General features: G+C 34.2%; 1 protein-coding gene across 1 annotated transcript in view; it reads left to right on the forward strand.

Annotated features, from left to right (window-relative positions):
* Window positions 1-23,200, forward strand: part of LOC129267797 (mucin-2-like) — a 68,612-nt gene that overhangs the window by 19,989 nt on the left and 25,423 nt on the right. The window lies entirely within an intron of this gene.

A 23,200-nucleotide genomic window follows, 5' to 3' on the forward strand; every position in this document is an offset into this window, starting at 1 on the left:
CCGATTGACCGTCAGATAGACAGATTTTCGACACCATACCAATTATAATTTCCTTTGACGGGTGAAGGTGGGTTTTGAACAGTGACAATATATATATATATATATATATATATATATATATATATATATATATATATATATATACACACACATATATATATATATAAACATATATATATATATAAACATATATATATATATATAAACATATAAATGATCAAAAGTAATTGAACCTCACCAGAAAACGGAGATTTATGTATTATGTATTTAATTGTGAATTTAACATTTAAAAAAAGTTGGTATTTCTCGGGGCTCGCCGAACATTGTGTTGTTTACATTCAACGCTCATCACGAAGGAGTGTCACTTGTGGGACTCACTTACTTCTGAGCATAACCACTGTATTCGTATTTATGTTTTTAGGCTAGAGGCCGTTTCATAAAGCTGTTCGTAGGTGGCTTTAATAACAACTGGTATTGTTTTTTATTTATTTAACACGGTTAAAAAGCCTGCTTTCAGCTAGAAGCTGCTTTTCAGCAAGGCCGTGAACGAATGATAATAACAAATACTACCAACATGAAATGAGCATAAAAAGTAAGAACGAAAAACAAAATATACCAAAGCATTACTAAAATACAATGGGAAAAAATAAGATTGGAGTAAAGAAAAATGAAAAATAAATAGACGAAATGATATACAAAGTTATGTCAAAATAAAACATTAAAAATTTACGGTATATAATACAGTATCAACAAGGGTGATCGGAGTGGAGGTTTGAATTAAGAAAGTGATATGAGACATGCAAATGTTTTCGGGTTTTTTTTCTAGTCGGGTTGTTGCGGGTAGGTTATTGAATAATTTAGAAGCTGAATAAAGGGGACTGTTTTTTTTTAGATAATTAGAATGGGGCTTTGGTAATTCAATTTGTCGGTCGTTGTTTCTTAGAAGATATTTTCGTGGTTTAAGTATGATTTGAGTACAAAGGACAGATGGAGCTAGATTATTGACCAATTAGAAAATGGTAAAAATTGACTAATCGTTCCATCTCTTGTTGAGTTGATCAACCTTTAAAATGGCATATATATTCGCTGTACGAAAACGACTGTTTACTTCTAAGACATATTTCAGTGCCCTATTTTGTAGAACTTGGGGACGATTGAGTTGGCTTTTGTTGCCATTTCACCAGATTGTACAACAATTGTCAAATATCGGTTGGATTAAAGCCTTATACAGCATAAGAGCTGTGTTTTTTGGTATATGATATCGAATGCGTTTTAAGGAATAAAATGTCTCCAAAACTTTTTTCCGAACACTGTCAGTTTGGGGGGTCCAGGTTAGGGAGCTGTACAATATTACTACGCCAATATATTTACATTGGCTTACCCTTTGCAATTCATAATTTCGCATTTGTATTTTTATATCATCAAATAGACGGAGCTTTGCTTTAGATCCTAATAACATAAATTGACATCTATCGGTGTTGGTTAATAGTTCATTATTAGAAAACCATCTAGAAATTAACTTTAAATCTCTGATAATAATCATTTCTAAATTTCTGGGCTCTTTAGATGCAAAGTAAATGCATGTATTATCTGCATATAAAGTAAGGGAGCATTGTTCTACAGATCTGACCAAATCATTTAGAGTGATTATAAAGAGGAGGGGGCCTAGGATACTCCCCTGAGGCACTCAAATATCAACAGTACGAAAACCTGACATATTACCATTGACAACAGTTGATTGCTGCCTTCCATAAAGATAATTGCGAAACCATTTTACTGCATCCTGATCAAATCCAAAGTACGATAATTTCTTTAAAAATAATTCAGACGATGTCAAATCAAATGCCTTCTCCATGTCTATAGTGACCATACCAATAACGTAACCTTGATCAATTTTGTTTGCGAAATCATCAGTAATATTTAACAAGTTGTTGAGTGGCCTGGACGAAAACCATGCTGGCATGGATCAAGCATTTTATTATTACAATTGTATGGCATCGCCGTGAAAATCCCATCATATCTCAGAAACTAAAATAAATTGCTGCCTAGAAATTCATTAATGAATAGAATAGGACTTATACATTCATTTTCTGCAAAAATCTCAAAATCTATTTTTTAAAACCAAAATTGACTGATACGACGGTTCGGAAGAACGCCGAACAGGTAGTAATACACTTAAACACAATTTTTTTAAAGACTTTAGACAAAACCGGGAGTACCGAGATTGGTCTATAGTTTGACGGATTAGTATTGTCACCACTTTTAAAAGATCGGCGTTACACGAGCCCTTTTCCAAGCATCAGGAATCCTCCCCGTGGACAGTGAAGTATTGACAATATGTGTCAATGGCGTAATGATGTTATCAATAACTTCTTTAATTACATGTGCTGGAATTTGATCTAGGCCAATGGCCTCATTACTTGCAACTTCATTGATGTGTTTTTTTACATCTCGACTTGAGATTGGCTTAAAACTGAAAGTGGTTGATACTTTTTGTATTATTGATCCATATTGTCGTCAAAGGTAAACCTTTCTTTGAGTTTAGCTGCCATGTCAACAAGGTGAACATCATTTAAGCGTGTAGCATTTTCCTAAAATCCCAAAATATCTTTATTACCATTAAAAGACAGTTTTTGGATTAACTTCTTGTGTTTTTTATTAGGAAACATACATAGTAAAGATTTCCACATAGCAGAACAATTCCCTTTGTTGTTCAGGATTATCTCTGAAATATATTGCTTTTTTTGCCTTTCGTATCATATCTGTAACATTATTTTTAAGTTTTCTGTAGTAATATCCAGTCACTGTCAGATTTAGAAAATTTACAACGGTTTTTTATTTCATTCCTTTCCTTTATCTCAGTTTTCAGTTTAGTTTATTTCATTTCCATTTTCTGATAATAAACATAACAAACATATATATACATATGTATAAATGTACAAAACAAAATAAGTGTTATAAGTATACTTCAATAATCAATTAACAAATTCGTAGGAAATAGATGAAATGTATACAATTTTTGTTCAAGATACATTTTGATGATTAGACAAATTATAGATTACAGTTAGCATGTGAAAATGAAAATGAGGGACTTATTAAAAAGCGAAGCTTGTAATTGTATCTCGGTCGATATGTCACTATTTATCCATGGGGTTTCTTTTCTTCCGAAGAGGTGCGTGTGTATTCAAAACTGAACAAAATTTACTTGACCAAATTTCATAGGCAATATTAGCGTCTGTTTCAGAAAGAACATTTTGCCAACATACATCGCTCAAATCGTTCTTAAAATCGCTAATATTCATGTTCTTTAGATTCCTTGAACGCACATTTTTATGACACACAGATGGAGATTTGTGCTTTCCTAATGAGCAGATCACCATATAGTGATCGCTCATGCCTAGTGGAATGACATCACAAAAAGTTATTTTGTTATGTTTGAGGAATATATAACATCAAGAAGTGTTTGCGTTATCCTCGTTGGCTTATCAACAAATTGTTTTAAATTGTATTCTTCTACAAAGTTTAACACTCGTTTTTTTGGCAAGTGGGGGCTATGTAGCAATGGCACAATTCAGATCTCCTAAAAGAATGAAATCTTTAGACAAAAATTCAATAGATTCAAGTACCTTCTCAAACAAATAAAAAACAGCACTTTGACAGTTTGGTGGTCTGTACCAATACACAATGATAAAAAGTTTTTGCTTATCAATGCATATTTAAACGCATGTCAAATCTAAACTATCAACAATAAGGTCACGTTTGAAATTAAACAAAATATTTTCTTTAATGTAGATCAAAATTCCACCTCCGTTTCGGTTTCTATCCGTTCTAACAACTCTTTAACCTTGATCCTTTCTTGTGGGAAATGATATTCACCATTAAATGTTAATTGGTGATTATTTTATAGCGCGTATGAAAGGTCGTTTTGAACGGCAATCTTAACTTATGAACAGCTTTATAAAACACCCATCAGTGGTATACATGTATGAAAAGCTGTTTATAAATTTTCGCATAAATTAACTGAAAAATATCATAAGGGAGTAAAAGAATCGACCACCCGAAGATTTATTATTCACAAGTCACGGGTAAAGTCACGCGTAATATTAAGAACAGCTTTGTGAAACAGACCCCGGTCAAATACCCATATTTTTAATAATCAATGTATCGTAGCTTGATATTTCTTTCAAAAACCATGGGACAATAATTTTTTATTTTTTTTTTGTATTAAAGATGACTTGCAATTGGGCGTAGTTGGTCAAGTGGTGACTGAGTCTTTTCTATTGGATTTGTCAAATTTCACCTTTTTACAATGCCGTCAGAGAACGACATCGTTTGACGTATGCACCTTTCGCAAGACCAAGCTACACCCATTTACATTTATCATTGTGTGAGAAGAATAACAATCCTTGTTTTAATCATAACATTATTGTAATAACAGAATATGATTTTACACTTTGAGTGCGTAATAACAACCGCAAAGAATCACTGTCACGGTACACCCTTTTCTGTTGATTCCTAACGACTTTGCACAGTAGGGTAGACTCACACTGCCAAAAACACCGGTGTTAATTCAACACCAGCCAAGTATCACATCAGGGAAGCATTGAAACAACACCAGTTAAGATTCAAACCGATATTGGTTTAACACTAATTGGTGTTAGTTGAATGCCTAACACCTAACCGGTGTTGTTTCAACAACTCTTTGGTGTGCACCGATGTACCAGGCTGGTGCTACATTAACACCGGCGTTTTTGCAGTGCAGTTGCAACGGTTTTTTTTTTTTTTTTTTTTTTTTTTTGGGGGGGGGGAGGAATTTTAGTTATGTTCATTAATTATTATTTTGTTCTTTGTTTATGTTCAAATTGTTAATAACATGCAACGAGCGATGTAATAATTTAATACATAATTTATCTGCATTCGGATGAATTCTAGCTATCTTTTTACGTTCTTTTTTTTTTAATTTTAATCTATTCAGATCGGTTTTACACATTTCCTTTTCTATGACACATCATGCAACACGAGAATTATGTGGTAAGTAATATATACAAAATTGCCAATTAACATTTTAGTGCATAAAATTATAGATAATCATGTGAAATTAATATTATAAAAAAGGTTTTTATTTAATTTCCAAGCGTGGGATTCCTGAGAATGGGGGTACTTTTTCCTTACCTATCCTACTCAGAAAATGTTATGCGTAGTACATTTAAATCATAAATTTTAAAATGATTCTTTAAGGAAAAAAACATGAATGAAAATTGGTTTAACGCTCCCTTGGCGTTTGTAACATTGGAATGTTAAAACAATGTTTTTTTTGTTATTCCTAATATGAACCTTTCCAGACGTTGTCGTTGGGAATCGTTATTTTAGCAGAACTTTATAAACCGCGATCTTTTGTTTGGTCCCTCTCCCCCTCTCTTTCCCATCATTATTCAATTTGGATTTAAATCAAACCACTCTATATATACTATACTATACATTTATATATATATATATATGTATATATATATGTAGTGTGAATAAAAGAGTTGCCAAAGCTGTTGTACATGTATAACTTCACACACACACACCCTCACACACACACACACATACACACACACACACACATATATATATATATATAATATATACATATATATATATATATATATATCCACTTGGTATGGGATTGGTTGAGGTTGTTTCCAAAAGTGCTCAATGCCGGGGCAGAGCAATATATATATATTTATACCTTGGTCAGTTCGGTCTACTACCGTCGGTTTCACACTTTCGGTGATCTTCAGGCAGTCTGCTATATATATATATATAAATATATATATATATATATATATATATATACATATATATGTATGTATATACATATATACAATATATAAAAATATAGGCATAAAATCAAACTCTGACACCGAAATTTCAAAGCTGACGTAAATCACATATTTCAAATTTCAGTAGTTCACGGTTCATTAGTTCAACGTTCATTTTATTACACATGTTGGAGAAATAGGGTCCATTTCACAACGTGTGTTGCAGCGCATCATGTTCTATATAGACGTACAAGAATTCAGGCATGGACGCTAGACGTAGCTTTGAATCGTATATCTCATTTATTGGCTGCTTTCGTTCACGGGCCCTCATCAGGCCTATATGCATCTCGTTTAGTTCATTATAGTCCGGTCTGTTAGCGTAAAAAACACCCTACTTGTGGACACGGTGGACAAAAGCATGATTTTTTCTCCAGACCTTTGTTTATGTATGAGAATTAAAAATGGGGTATGCTCCAAAAAATCTGGCTGCAGGAACAGTGAAAAAATTGATGAAAATGTCAGAATTTATGAGTTTAGATTTGTCTGATATATAGACTAGCGCTAGTGCAAAACTCAATAGCAGTGCATTATTTTGCATTGGTTTAGTTCTTGAATTCAGACCCTTTTTGAACAGATATTATGTTTGTCCTCACATCTCAATGCACTAAATATCTGAATGCAGATGCTAAACAAGCCGAAGGGTGGTGGTGGAGGGGGTTGAATGTTGGTATGTATGTACATATTTTGGTCTTGGGGTAAAGATGTGCAAGACACATTTTTTGCACGTGTTGGAAATTGTGTTACCATGGTAACAGTGTATTATGGCAAAAATAAGGTACAAATCTTGCAGTTAGAACTACTTCCTCTGTTTTCATCCGATTCTCATGAAATTTGGCACACACATTGGTCTTGAGGTGAAAATGTCTGTCTAAGACACATTTTTGTGTGTCTTTCGGAAATTTTGTTGCCATGGTAACAACATATCATTTGGTGAAAATTGGGGAAAAAACCTTACAATTCAAACTGCTTCATCAGTTTTCAATCAATTCACATGAAATTCGGCACACACATTGGTATTAAAATAAAGATGTACAAGGCACTTTTTGTGTGTGTTTCAGAAATTGTGTTGCCATGGTAACAACATATTATATGACAAAATTTAGTTAAAAACCTTGCAATTTGAACTACTTCATCAGTTTCAAACCAATTCTCATGAAATATGGCTCACACATTGGCCTTGAGATAAAGATGTGCAAGAACCTTTTTTTCATTTGTCAGAGAGTGCATTGCCTTGGTGACCACAAAGTCATATAGTCAGAAATACGGGGAAAACTTATTAATTGTGGATCAATCTACTTCTCAGTTTTCAGCCTGTGCTCAGAAAAGTTTACACAAATATTCATTTTGGGTAAAGATTCATATTCAATGTTAAAGGGGAATCCAGCCTTGGTCATAAAATGTTGTGTGGAAAAGGAGAAAAATAAGAATGGTGAAAGTTTGAAAGCAATCGACAAGCAAAGTAAAGTTATGGCTGCTTTAAAATTAAGATCCCTAAGGCTACTAGTATGTAGATTTCAAATTGGCAATGGGTAAGTAAATTATGACAAGGGGCGAGGCCGCAAGGACAACTTTCTCATTGGCCTTGTACTTTGATTTTTGTTCTCCTTAACTCCATTGGGGCCGTAATATAAACCTGTAAGTATAATGTTTTATGTCTCATGAAAGAAAGACACAATTTGAACTAAAAACTTTTGAAAAAGACATTTTAGTCAATTATTTATTCCTATACATGGAAGAGTGGTCCTTGCCTTACATTATTATGACATCACATATACGGCCAATTTGAAGGCTTCATGGGTATAGTGATTACCAATGTTTACAATTTTTATATATTCACAACTTTTTATGGTTTGTCCGATATTCAAATTTTGACCTATTGTCTGATTTTTCCTTTTCCTCTAAAAACAAGTGTTTATTTGGGTTGGATTCCCCTTTAACATCATATAATGTGGAGCGTTGTGGCCCAGTGGATTAGTCTTCGGACTTTGAAACAGAGGGTCGTGGGTTCGAATCCCAGCCATGGCGTAATTTCCTTCAGCAAGAAACTAATCCACAGTGTGCTGCACTCAACCCAGGTGAGGTAAATGGGTACCGGTAGGAAGTAATTCCTTAAAAAGCTGTGTGCGCTATGAACGCCTAGCTTAGCCGGGTAATATAGGAGCGCCTTGAGCACCTAACAAGGTGGATATGTGCGCAATATAAATATCCTATATTATTATTATTATTATTAATAGCGCAGGGTATTCATGGTATTAATCAATAATATTTATAGGTTCTTTTTTTTTTGGGGGGGGCGGAGGAGGTCCTTAAAAAACTGACAACATAAAAATATAGAAGGTTAAAGGCAATGACCATTAGGAATTTAAACACTCTTAAAGAAAGCACCCCTTCCATTTTTTTTTTTTTTTTTTTTTTTTTTTGGGGGGGGGGGGTGGCTTTAGAAAATTGCCACATAAAGAGTAAAAGGAAATAATTACAATTAGGAACTGAACCCCCCCCCCCAAAAAAAAAAGAAAAAAGGGGGGGGGGGGGAAGAAAAATCCTTTACACTTCAGCGTATTAATTTAAAGCCTAAAACATTCTGGTTTGATAAAAGATCATTTCCGGTGCCCAATTAATCAACTTTTTATTTATCTCCTACACAGTCTTTGTTCATTTTAGTTCCTACTCTGACTTTCTTACATCACTTTTTGCACTTTTGAGCTTTGCCATACCTTCTTGTTTTGTTTCCTCTCTCCCCCTCTTTTTCTCCCTCTCTATTAAAGTACATTTTTCTTTGCTATTTTAATTCATTATTATCTAGCAACAATTATTCCATTTTGAATGCTTACACCTACACTGAAATATAATACCATGACATTTATTGTTTTCTTCATAATCTATAATAATGGTGTGGTGAAGTTCAAAATCAATAGAATAGAATATGAATAAAAGACTGAGTAGGAGAGTATAAATAAACAATGATTAATTGGCTACTGTAAACAATTTTTTTACCAAAGCAGAATGCATTAGACTTCAAATGAATGGCCTGAACTCTAAAGTGCAAGGTTTTTACCTATATTTTGCCATATAATATGCTGTTACCATGGCAACACAATTTCTGAAACACACACAAAAATTGCCTTGTCCATCTTTATTTTAATACCAATGTGTGTGCCGAATTTCATGTGAATTGATTGAAAACTGATGAAGCAGTTTGAATTGTAAGGTTTTTTCCCCAATTTTCACCAAATGATATGTTGTTACCATTGCAACAAAATTTCCGAAAGACACACAAAAATGTGTCTTAGACAGACATTTTCACCTCAAGACCAATGTGTGTGCCAAATTTCATGAGAATCGGATGAAAACAGAGGAAGAAGTTCTAACTGCAAGATTTGTACCTTAATTTTGCCATAATACACTGTTACCATGGTAACACAATTTCCAACACATGCAAAAAATGTGTCTCGCACATCTTTACCCCAAGACCAAAATATGTACATACCAACATTCAACCCCCTCCACCACCACCCTTCGGCTTGTTTAGCATCTGCATTCAGATATTTAGTGCATTGAGATGTGAGGACTAACAGAATATCTGTTCAAAAAGGGTCTGAATTCAAGAACTAAACCAATGCAAAATAATGCACTGCTATTGAGTTTTGCACTAGCGCTAGTCTATATATCAGACAAATCTAAACTCATAAATTCTGACATTTTCATCAATTTTTTTCACTGTTCCTGCAGCCAGATTTTTTGGAGCATACCCCATTTTTAATTCTCATACATAAACAAAGGTCTGGAGAAAAAATCATGCTTTTGTCCACCGTGTCCACATAATTCCGCTAACAGACCAGACTATTACCCCCCCCCCCTTCGTTATTTTACTGTTACCCTTCTGTTCTGTACTTTTCGTATACCCTTCATGTACTTCATTGTTATTACGACTTTGTTTGTTTCAATGTATATAAAAAAATGAGGAACTTGAAAATAAAGCCAAAACGTGAAGGACATATAGGGAACACTTTTTATTTTAATGGCATCCAATCTAGGAATGCTCTTCCCACTCAAGTAAAAGCAGTTAAAATATTTTCTCAATTTAAGAGTGCATTAAAGAAGCACCTAAAACTGGAAGCTACCCGAGAGCAATATAACCAGTAAAAATCAAACATTTTGTACTGTTGGTTTCTAGTATTGTAGATATTGTAGGGTATGTTGAAATATAATCTTGTTTCATATATTAGGAGGATTGTTGTTTGCTTCAGATGTTTGCATATTATTTGACTGATGGATATGTATGTATGTATTTCATTATTATTGTTTTAAAACCATATTCCAGTACTTGTCGTAGTTTTTACTTTTTGTTACAATATGTTAATGTTTTATACTAACTATAGGACCCCATTGGAAATAAGCCTTTCGGCTTTCATGGGCTATCCTGTCAAGGTATTCTTCAATTTTATTGTAATCTCCTGTGATATTCTTGACGAATAAAATCAATCAATCAATCAATCAACCAAGATGCCTTGTACATGTAATGTTTAATAATGTCTGTCATGAAAGAGTTACCTCAACTAAATTTCTTGGGTTATTTATTGATGAGAAATTGAACTGGAAACCTCATGTAAATCATCTCTGCAAACTGTTGTAAAAAAATACTGGTGTTATATACAAGTTGAGTTCAGTTTTCCCTAAATAAATTTTATTTATATTATATTCCTCATTAATTGTTCCTTACTTAAACTACGGTGTGCTTGCCTGGGGCAACTCACTTAAAACGCATTTGCAAAAATTATTCATTGTTCAGAAGAGAGCTATTCGAAGTATATGTAATGTCAGTTATCGTGCCCATACAAATGTTTTATTTCATGACGATCACTTATAGAAAGTGGAAGATATTTACTTCATGCAGCTAGGATCTCTTATGTATGATTTTGATTCAGGAAGTCTCTCTTTAGCCCTGGCACTGATATTAAAGAAAAATAGTCAAGTACACAATTACAATACTAGATAATCTTCCACTCTCCATATATCTCGTGCAAGAACAAAGTTCACTTTTGGCACTCTAGCTTGCACTGGATCCAGGTTTTGGAATGCACTTGACCCTGACATTATACACATGCTGTCAGTTCTACAGTGTTTAAACGAAAATTGAAATCTTATTTACTGAGTAACTATGGAAGTGATTCTTAAAGCCTATTTTTCATGTGTTATTTATCAGTTAATGCTAAATTATCAATAGGTTCCCCCCCCTTTCCGGGCCTGGCTGGTCTCTGTCCTCATGTCCCCTTTTTGTCCCTTTTGTACATAAATGTGCCCCTCTTCTCTCCCGCCTCTCTCTTTAGTTATCATATTATATTATATTGCCATTTCTGTGTTGTTTATCCAATGTTCTTTGAATTCGTTATGAAGAACCTTAATTTACAAGCATTGCTTCACTTAGGTCTCCTCGTCTTCCTTTAAAATTGTTTCTTTTCTGTCTTAAAGCTGTATAATGTATTTAAAACAATGTTTTCTGCATACTCTGTATTATGTATACCTGTATGTTTTATCATGTACTCTGCTTATTGTTTCATACACACTTGTATGTTTGTCATGTATTCAAACTCAAAGTTGGAAGACAAATAAAATGAACGAACTTAAATGAACTTATGTGCAGTTTCCAAAACATGACAGTGTATGTAAAATACATTGTAAAGAAATGACAAGATAAAATACATAATAAAGCAAAGTACATAGAGACAAAAGAATAAGAAATGACAATTTACAATAAATTAAAATGATTACGCATACTTCAGATAAAGAAGCTGCTCTAATTTCTCCTTTTTATTAAAGGAAATAACTATCTTACACTCAATTATATCTTTATTGGTCGAGTTTCAAAAACAGTGAAATTGTGTAATTCATTACATTATTAGTGAAACATCTTTAAAAAATGGATCGTGATGGTGGATTTGATGATTGAGAGAAAACATTTCATTGACATTAAGAGGTAATTTATTCTGAAAATAAAGAAAACCGATTAGAGCAATATTATAGAGAAATAGTACAAATAAAAAATATTAAGAGACCTTAGTTTTCTAAACAGTGGGGCATGCAGAGTGAGCATGATAAACATGATAAAGGCATCCCATGAAAATACGAAGGGCCGTTTTCTCCAATTTAAATTTTTTTTTTCTAATTTCGTTCGATTACAATTTCCCCAAACGGCAACACAATAGTTTAGATATGAGAGAATGAACGAATTGTATAGTAATCATATTATTAGTTTGCTATAGAGTGTTCATCAAATTTTACTTATGACCGATTGTCTGGTTCGTGAGTAGTCCTGTGTTGATGGAAATCACACATTATAAGAGGAAAAGGGAAAAATAATTGTCCTGTATTAATATGAATAATGCTGCATTCACATTTTCCTACAACTGCCCTACGTGTAGTAAAAAATAAAAGCTTCATTTTTATTCAGTTTTATTCAAACCACCTATATGTAGTTGGTACAAAAGAAAAATAAATAAAACGGCTGTTTTCGGCTAGCCGTACGGCTGTTCTGTGGGAAATGTGACCGAGGTATCAAAATAAAGTAATTGGAAATCAGGTAAGTTTCCATTTCTGTAAGGACACACCGCATATTCCCTGAAAATATTCACCCTTCAAATCATCATTATTATTCTAACATCAATAGGAGAAACCTCCACTGGGCGTGACCCACGCAAAATAAATATAACGGGGGTCGTGAATGCTTTTTTTGCACGGTTAATAAGTCACAAAAGGCCTATTTTCTCTGCCGGCGTGAAATTCGTTTGTGCTATTTCATAACAGTATGAAATTGGAACAATTTTTTTTCCTTTTTTTTGGATGAGGACCCGGACTCTAAGATTCGCGCTGTGAGTTAACCTTTGTTGAGCATCTACGCTAAAGGAAGGTGGTGCGCTACGTTGGCAAACCCTGAAGCGAGTGTGAAATGTACGACTTTATGGAATCAAGTGCACCGCATAATGTGATTAGTTACTATTAATAAGGAAACGAGAATAGGAAATCGAATGATAACATCAGACAGTGGAATACAGAAATTACAATCTCAAAGGCATTTGCAAAGACGGCCATTAAATACTGAAACGTACTCACATTTGACGATTTTCATAAATGGTAAAATATGATTTTACATTCTTCATACGGACGCTTTTTTCACATTGGATACTTGTACATTTTGGATTAAATATGAACCAAGGAAAATTACTGTTACGTTTAGTGATTGCTTAGATTTCTACCGTCGATATCAATAATCAAGAAAAGGTAAGTCAAAAAATTTGCTAAGACTAAGGAACGTACAACAACAAAAATAAAAAAGCAAGGATATTATACATATTATATATATATATATATATATATATATATATATATATATATATATATATATATATATATTTATATATGGAAGCTCAATTGCAAAAGGGGTTAGATCCAATTTTCATCAAATTTGCTTTTTATGTCATGTATGTTGCTGTATAAGATGATACCAATGACACTAAAGAAAATTCAAAATTCCCCTCAAAGTGTGAAACGGAACGGCAAAGAAAATCGCTTTTTAAGTGGGGTAAGATCCAGTTCAATTTGTTTGCAAACGGGGCTAGATCCTCAATTGTGTTTTTTGGAGAAAAAAATATTTTTTAAAAGTATAAACACAGTCAGATTTATTTTCTACTATATTTTATGTTCACGTGGTTAGTGTATCACGACAATTTTAGTTTTGCAGAAGAATATTGCAATAAGGGAGAATACACACACACACACACATATACACACACACACACACACACACACACACACACATATATATATATATATATATATATATATATATAAATAATGTGATGACAAGTTTACTTGTACCAAACGCTCTTGAGGTGTGAGTATGAAACATAATGAGATAAGGCCAACTCAAAAGATGACGCAGGAATGAGGCTAAGAATGGTGTCCTGCGTCATCTTTGAGTTGGCCTCATCTCATTATATATATTTATATATATATATATATACATTTATTTATTCTTGGATTGGTATAAAGTAGATCTAACCCCTTTTGCAAACAAACTCTTCTGAAGTGCTCACTTGCAAAATTGCTTAGATTCGTTTTCAGATTTTTTGTATCAATGTATAAATTTTTAGTCGCTCTGATGATAGGAAAGGATAGATGAAATTCCAATTAAAACTTGAATTGAAATGGCAAATAAAAATTACCTTTTTATTCAAAAGCAGGTTGATCCCATTCAGTTTGTTTGCAAAAGGGGCTAGATAAACAATGGTATTAAAAATATTTAAATAATACGGAGACAGATTTCTTTTATAGCCAATTTCATGTTCACATGGTAAGGTAGTTTATCATGACAATTATTTAGTAAGCACACTGTTAAAATAACAGAAGATTTCTCAGAAAAAACAATTAAAACAGATTTCACAGAAATAAATAACCAAATTATTATGTAGATTGTTTTACCTTGATTTTTTTAAATTTTTTCTACAATTTTACAGAACAGGTCTGTTAAAAAAAAAGGAATAAATTTGTAAGGTTACATACGCCAAATACCAATTTTCGGCAATTTTACACAATTGCATGTAAGATTACACAGTGTAAAGATAACAGGAGTTCTCGAGACTCTGCTGCAGAAAATTTTATAAGAATATAGCAATACGGGAGAATGATCAAAAGTGGATCTAACCTTTTTTGCAATAAAAAAAGTCTTATGTATATAGTTTTCGTATTTTCTTTTTTGTATTTTTATTTGTTTTTATATTAATGATCCCAATTTAATAGATGCAAATGCCTGTCATCTATGCGCCCTTTTAATATTTGATATCACACACTACACATGAGTAAGTATTTCATTCTAAATGTAAATGTGATGTCCCAGATTTTAATGTTTTAATGTTTTAATGTTATAAATGTGCAAATGCAACACATGTGCACGTTACTTTAAGGCCTGCTGTCGAACGAACCAAATTCAATTGAAACAGTAGAGTGTCTACACTTAAGAGCTTAAAAAAAATCTTTGCGTATGACTTTTTTTTTCAATGGCTAGGGAAGAAGAAGAACGGGGGAGAAAGGAGACGAAGAAGAAGCGGAAGAAGACGAGAAAGAAGGAGGAAGAAGAAGAAGAAACATAAGAAAAAAAGAAAGCAAAGGTAAGGTAAGAAAGAAAGGGAAGAAGAAGAAGAAGAGGAAGAAAAACAGAAGAAATAGAAGAAGAAGAAGAAAATGAACAAAAGTAAAAAGAAGAAAAAGAACAAAACTGCCCACCCCCCCCCCCGAAAAAAAAGAAGAGGAAGTTTTACACTCCTTTCTAAAGGAATGTTGCCAAACAATGTAAATACAACTATTCAATTTGTGTAGTCATCCCCTTGATGTTCTTTTGTAATAGAGAACTGTGATTAGTCATGCAATACATACAAAGAATGTTTGAAAAACCTTATCTAGGCTCCCCATGCTCATAGCGGCTTGCAGAATGCTTTTTTAAACTATATATTCAAATGGATTCGTGCTTTAATTTCTACCCTGTTGTATTTGTGTTTTCTTTACATTTTTCATACGAGTATGTAATAAGAGGCTGCATTCTACATGCTTTGCCTTTTAGCAGCTTCCTCCGTTTCCGACCTGATACATGGTTATCTTGATTCATTATACATATAAAGTTTCCTTGTTTTATTGATTATAATTATATCAAGATGTATGTAACAAAACTTATTGTAAATGATTGTTGGAAATGGAAAATAAATGAAATGAAAACGAAATGCTCGCAGCAGGGAATGGAGTTTCCGCTCCCTGGACCTCGCAAGGAGGTTTCATACCTCGGGGAGGAATGGGGGGGGGGGGGGGGGGCGGGTATGGGAGTGGATTGGTTTCAGCCAAGAATTTGGAATGGGTAGTGGGGTGTGTGTCCCCAGAATAAGAAACAATACCGTTAACCGTATTGAAGGGATGGTCCAGGCTGGAGATATTTATATCTCAATGAATGGAGTAAAATTCACAAAGTAAAATGCTGAAGATTTGATCTAAATCGGATAACAAATAACAAAGTTATTGAAATTTACAATGTTGCATTATTCCGGTGAAGCAGTTCTAGGCATGTCTTTATGAATATTCATTATGTGGGCTGATGATGTCATTTCCCCATATGTTCTTTTGTATGTTATTATATGAAATTTGGTTTTTTCAACTTTTTCTACCGAGAATTAAAACAATTCGATTGACAACTGATTAAATGCATTAGTTATCTATTGCCGCAGCTTATTTCATCATAATGGAGACACATCATTTATTTATGTATGAAGCATTTATGATTTCATGTAATATCATTAGAAAAACGAAAGTGGGACTGTGACATCATCAGCTCACCTAATGAATATTCATGACGATGCATGTGCATATAACTGTTTTTACAAAATATTGATAAACTTTAAATTTCAATCACTTCGCTATTTGTTATCCGATTTTGATGAAATTGTCTGCATTTTACTTTGTGAATTTAACTCTATTTATTTAGATATAGATATTTTCAGCCCGGACCATCAATCCCTTTAAGTCTGGGCTATACCGCTTTCAGTAACTCGTTGATCCGGACCAGTCGTAAAATTTTGAGTTGAAGAATGGCGTTTATTTTTATTATGTCTTCTGATACACTCTGCTGCTCAATAGCCAGATATGCAAATGCAATTCTCACTGTTCGTAACGAAATAATATATTCAAGAAATAATGTTTGACTTCCAACATTTCTTTTCCCTCAAATGTTAACTTTACTCTGTGAATACCTTATGATTTCATTTTTTTCTGTAATTGTATGTGACTGTTTTGACTACATTTTGATGTCACCACTCATAGGCCTTCTTAGGCCGGCCTTGGGTTTTGACGGGTGTGATTTTATAAAGGTCAAGTCCACTTCAGACAAATGTTGATTTGAATAAAAAGAGAAAAATCAAATTGGCATAACGCTGAAAATTTCATCAAAATCGGATGAAAAATAAGAAAGTTATGACATTTTAAAGTTTTGCTTATTTTTCACAAAACAGTGATATGCACAACTCAGTGACATGCAAATGAGACAGTCGATGATGTCCCTCACTTACTTTTTCTTTTGTTTTTTATTGTTTGAATTATACAATATTTCAATTTTTATAAATTTGACAATAGGGACCAACTTGACTGAACCATATAGTATTAAACAATGCTAAGTCAATATGTTCAGGGAGGAATTAATCATTGTATCACTTGTCAATGAGGAGAAAATCAGAATATTTAATATTTCATGCAATAAAATACAAAAGAAATAGTGAGTGGATGACGTCATCAGTCTCCTCATTTGCATACCGACCAGGATGTGCATATAACAGTTTTGTGAAATTAAGCGAAACTTTAAAATGTCATAACTTTCTTATTTTACATCCGATTTTGATGAAATTTTCAGTTTTATGCTTGTTGGATTTTCCTCTTTTTATTCAAATCAACTTTTTGTTGGGGTGGACTTGTCCTTTAATAAAGAATAAAACTAACTAACTGTAAAAATCGTCTGCAATTATATTTTGGCCATGAACAAGATAAAATTAATTGAGTTCAATTAGTAAAAGTAGTAATAATTATACATTTATGAACTTTGGCTCAAAACCATATACCTGACCACAGAGGATTATCTAATGTTACTTGGGGTGCTGTGACAATGCTCAACACCCCCAGTAACAATAAAATACTCCTCCGTGGACAGGGCCCTGCTCAAAATGATATTTGCATTAAGTTTATACACGAATCCACGGTTTATTTTTAGCAATAGACCAGTTCGTAGTTACTTCATGGACAATTTTGGTCAAATGACCTTTCATTTCTTTCATTATGATAGGCAGATTTCAAAGCAAGATATTACGTATAAGCTTGCCTTACATAGCAGGATGAATAAATTGAATAGACCAGATGACTAGAATAGCACACCAATGAACACTTTATAAAGGTATTTGTTGCATTCCTACTTTGAATGCATATCATAGCATGTTGCACACTGTACGTGGCAAACTGTAAAATACCAGTCGTTCGTGGACGCATTGGTGTTTGTTGTGGATGTAAATGAAAACCACTATTCAAAAGAATATATGAATAATCAAGACATCAAAGTTGGTGCTTATCTCAGTAGATTTTAAACCACCATGTCACTTTAGTACAAATGACCTTCCTCTGATCATGCGTAGAATATTCAAATTCAAATTCAAATTCAAATTTATTTATTTCACTTCCATCAATTGTACATACATGAATTGTATACCATATATAAACATAAATATTTGTATACGTTGCAAAAAAAGAAAATAATGATACATATGTTGTGAAAAAAAAAAACACTTAGACAATCTGGGCAACACATTGTAGGTTTTAAAGTAAGTATACTATTTTTCAATAGAAATTATATTAAAGGTATAGTGTATGATTGGTTGATCTCAGACAAGGGCAATGAATCAATTTTGAAATTATTACATTCATTAAATACCTATATTATTGCTCTATTTTATCACGGAAAAGAAACTTGCATAACTTTTATATTCTCATGATATTGAGGGGTGAAACATATATTATAACAAATCTCGGTTAAACGATAAAAGTTTGAACTTTCTTATTGACGCCCTCTCGGGTTAAAAAATAAATTGATATTAGAACACCGTTCGAATCATGCATATTCATTACGACTCATGCATATTGATGAAATACGTCATGGCGCATGCGCAGTATCAAGAAATCCCCGTATCAACAAAGTGCAGTACTCTGTGTGTGTAGCTGAGTAGAAAGCAAACATCGAACGGTGCGTGCAAGCTCAATGAGCCGATGCTAGGCGGCTAGCGACATGCTTGCGCTCTGCATTAGTTTCAGATATAATCCACTATTTGCGATAGCACACACAGGATAAGAATACTATATTGAGCTATATCCATAAATGTATCGTACTCGTACGCGTGAAAAAGGATTCAGACACGTTGATTATCTGACGTGAATGACGAAGCAAAGGATTGCCCAATACGGCTTACTTTCGGACTCTCATGTCATGAATCTGAAAGTATTCCAAGACTAAAAGAGATACGAGAATCCCAGAGATGGGCAAGGGCCGAGTTCCGAGTTTGATCTTTATTCATGTGGATTGTAGCTCTTTTATGCACCTTTCCCTTCATGTATAGCTTGGCGTGATACATATACGGGAACTACAGCGAGGCGCTATAGCGCAGCTCACTGTATGTATACTCTGTATACTGACTCCTTGGCCCTCCCCAAAGGAAAGGGGGAGGGAGGAGAGAGAAGAAAGAAAGAAGTGGATTGGTGAAAGAGAATCAGGAGAGCCATCATAAAGGGATATGGATACAACATACCCTAATTTGATATTTTGGTGTTTTTTTTATCTTTCCTGAATGTTTCAGTCAGTTTCAGATTATTTAGATCCACTCGCAAAGTACAGAGGAGAAATTGGAAAAAAAAGTTAGACCAAAAATATTTAAAACTCTAAACAGACGGCCACCACCATTCTGTCTACAGCCAAGCATGAAGGGAAAGGGCGAAGAGAAAAACGATTACTTTCAGAGCAGGTTCTACGATATAAAACAGGGTTTGTTTAATACGGGGTTAAATATAGGCCTATAGTAAAACATAACGAAGATGCAATCATATATGCCTATAGTAAAACATAACGAATATGCAACCCCAATGCGGGGTTAAATATAGGCCTATAGTAAAACATAACGAAGATGCAACCCCAATGCGGGGTTAAATATAGGCCTGTAGTAAAACATAACGAAGATACAATCCCAATGCAACACTTGACTACTCTTCGTTTGTTTAGATTGAACTCGCGAGGTCAAAAGGTGAGCTGAGAAACCTGTTGATGCGAAGTACGTACGTGTAGTCTACATTGTGTAGACCGTGATAGCATGAATGTGACCAACGTACGCATCAAGTTGCTAATTTCTGTTATTTCTGTGCCGAGGTTTTTACCTGACTGCTAAGAAAGCACGAATGCCTGTGAGCAAGCAACCAGGGGACCAACGGCTCAAGGTCGAACAAGCAGAGTAAAGGCGTCATGAGTCAAAAAATGAGGGGGGGGCAGACATGACGTCAGGGACAAGATTTCTGGGAAAACTCTTATTTTTGCATCCACACAAGAAAGCTTGCATCGAGATATGGAAAAATGAGAAGTTGAGTATTGCGCGGTGCACGTGCTTCAGAGTTGTGATTTCCAGGGCCGACCAGCATGTAGAGTCTTACAACAGAACTTTACAAGGCACGCCGTGGGGCAAAGTGCAACAACGTATGTGAAAGAAGACTAAGCAAACCTGGAGAAGCAGCAAGGTGCAACATGTACAAGGGAATTGTGCATGTACATTACGTCTGCTTTGAAATGTGTACATGGGTTGCCGAGTTTTTATGTAGTATGGGGAGGGGGTGGGGGTAGCCTATAATGATATAGTAGGGCGCTTTATACTTTATACAATCATGGACCTATTACGTCCATGCTATAATCAAACCATCAGCACGACCGGTGGATGGATGACTGAAAGAATGGATGGATAGGCATATATAAATGGATCATCCAATTGATGTATTTTCCCAAGAAATGGATGGTCAAAGAGAAATGGATACAAATGATGCAGCAATAGATAGGGGCACCCCATGGGAGATCAACTTGCTACCCCTTCATAGACAGTAAACAAGTAGAAAGAATTGATAAAAAGATGAAATTTTATAACAAATGAGAGGAAGAAAGGCCTCCGGGAAAGGCCTATACGCATACAGAGTGTGCACGAGCAGTTCAACCGTTGAAAAAATGTGAATGACTGCGACATGAGCAGGACAAAGACATTACTTGCATCCGGGACTTGCATCTTGATTGGCATAACATTTTAGACTTATTTATCAATGGAATTGTAACTCCCATTTCCCTGCTATAACTATAGGAAAAACGAATGATAACTGTTGTTTTATAGACGTGGAAATTTATGCTTCATATTAGGACCAAAGAGATTCTGGCGTACGTGTCAATATTTCAAAACTCATGCGGGAAAATAATATAATCATTTTTTATGATTGAAAAAAAAGTGCCAAGTTCACACTGTCACGATTTTTTTTTTTGGTGGCGGTGCTGAGGAAAATTTGACAAAGCAAAAGAAAAACATTAAAAAAGGTTCCAATACAAAATGTTGGTAATTTTCCTACATTTATCAAATTCGACACCTATACCAGAATCCCAGGGGGAGCTGCCTACATGGAAAACTAATGCACGCCGCACCCCATTGTAAAATCTTGGGGGTGCTTTGCACCCCCGGTTCCAAGGGCCTTAATTATAATCGCGGAATAATTAATCGTATCAGATCAGTCGAGGCGATCGTATTGATCGTATAAATAGTTGGAATGGTTCAACTATGTGGTGATGTGGCTTTTTTTGCAGGATTTTTTTGCATTTATTGGAATAATATACAAAACAAATTTACAATGCTTGAGACATGATCATAATACAAGTGACAATCGTATATGTAGTGACTGGAGAAATACAATATATAAAAAATATATATATATAATGAGTAAAATGCATAGGCAAACTATATACAGTAAGCAAATATGTGCTTGAAGCATATAGCAGCCAAAATAAAAATGAAATTTCGAAACGAGACAAAAATAAAATTTTTATTTTGGGACAAGCCCCATCTGGCGAGGTTTAATGGGTATACGCTTTTTCTGATCATGGACCCTGATGTACTTAATTTATGATGATGTAATTAATGCACATGTGCTGCCGATGAAAATATAATATTTTGCCTTTATGGGTTTTTTACAACTCCAGGGGGATCAATGAGAATACAGTAATAGTTCTGAATACGCACTGAGAGAAGTGAAGGCCGGGGGGGGGGGGCACTTCCATTGACGAGTGGATACCATGCGCGACCATGGGGTCTCGAAAAGCACCCAAACACGTATTTTCCATATTCTCAAACTGCACCCCTTAACAAGTATTGGCGTCTCAAACCGACCCTTAACAAGTATTGGAAACAAAACGATACTCTTGGCAAGTATTCCCGAAATGAACCCCTAAACAAGTACAGCGATATTTTATTGTTATGTCGGGTCCGTCGGTCGTTGGTTTTACCTTTACACATCATTATTTTGGTTTAGTACGGCCCCATGCACCTTCCACAACTCGCGCAAGTCGGACTTTAAACACGTAGTGTTGGGGCAAAAAGGACATCCTTTATAAAACATTTTAATTTTGTTTCATCATCCCCGAAAATATTACCCTAAACACGTAGCTTTCCTAGCAACATAGATACCCTTTTTTTAATATTTTTGTGTTTTTGGGGTCGCGCATGGTATCCACTCGTCAATGTAAGTGCCCCCCCCCCCCCCCCCGGAGTGAAGGCAAAGCGGTCATGGAGCATGCAAGCAAACGAGTAATTATAATTCCTTGAATAGTCATACCATAATAAAGTTGGAGAGGATAATATTGAAATAAATAGAAAAATAACATTAAAAAATGCGAACATAAGGAATACACACAACCCCCAACCCAAGGCTAGGAATTGTGTAAACATCGAAAAATACAGAAAGATGTTAGGAACCTTGCTTGAACTATTGGCGTAAATAATAAACGTAAAATATATGAATTAAGGGGCCAGATATATGTGTCGGGCACAAATCATTTTTTATCGGTGATAGATTTTGACATAATATTCAGATATTAGTTCCCCTTCTCGCTTTCTTTTTGTATTGGCCGTGACAAATTTGGGAATCCATATAGCCCCAATCCTTCCCCATTATTTTGAACGCCACTGATTTCAACTGGATATCGTCAAAAAATATTGATTGATTGATTTTATTTCGTAAGTCACCATAATATATATACAGTAGCATTAAAAACAACAGGCTTACACAGGATGACCCACGAAAGCTCTAAAGCTATTTTCCAGTGGGGAAATAGGCTTTACCTTGTAAATAAATATTACCTTGGAAATAAGCTTTACCTTGTAAATAAATATTTACAAGGTAGTCAAACTGACAGCAGATGCAGCGTGTAAACACAGTATGAATTTCATTACATGATAATAATAAAATGATAATTACGTAATGTCATGGGTGGTGAAACAAGGATGGGACGTTTTGTAATTCGCTACGCAGGCTTTTGATAGTAAAGCTGATGAAATACAGGGTTGAAAGTAAAATAATGTGAAAGACTGAAATGAAACGATCTATTCATTTTAATTCATCATTTCTGTCAAGTCATCATCATTATTATGTCAAGTCATCATCATTATTACTTTAAACTAAAATTAAAACATAAAATTATTATCCTT

The sequence above is a fragment of the Lytechinus pictus genome, chromosome 9, assembly GCF_037042905.1.
Source record: "Lytechinus pictus isolate F3 Inbred chromosome 9, Lp3.0, whole genome shotgun sequence".
Lineage (NCBI taxonomy): Eukaryota > Metazoa > Echinodermata > Echinoidea > Temnopleuroida > Toxopneustidae > Lytechinus > Lytechinus pictus.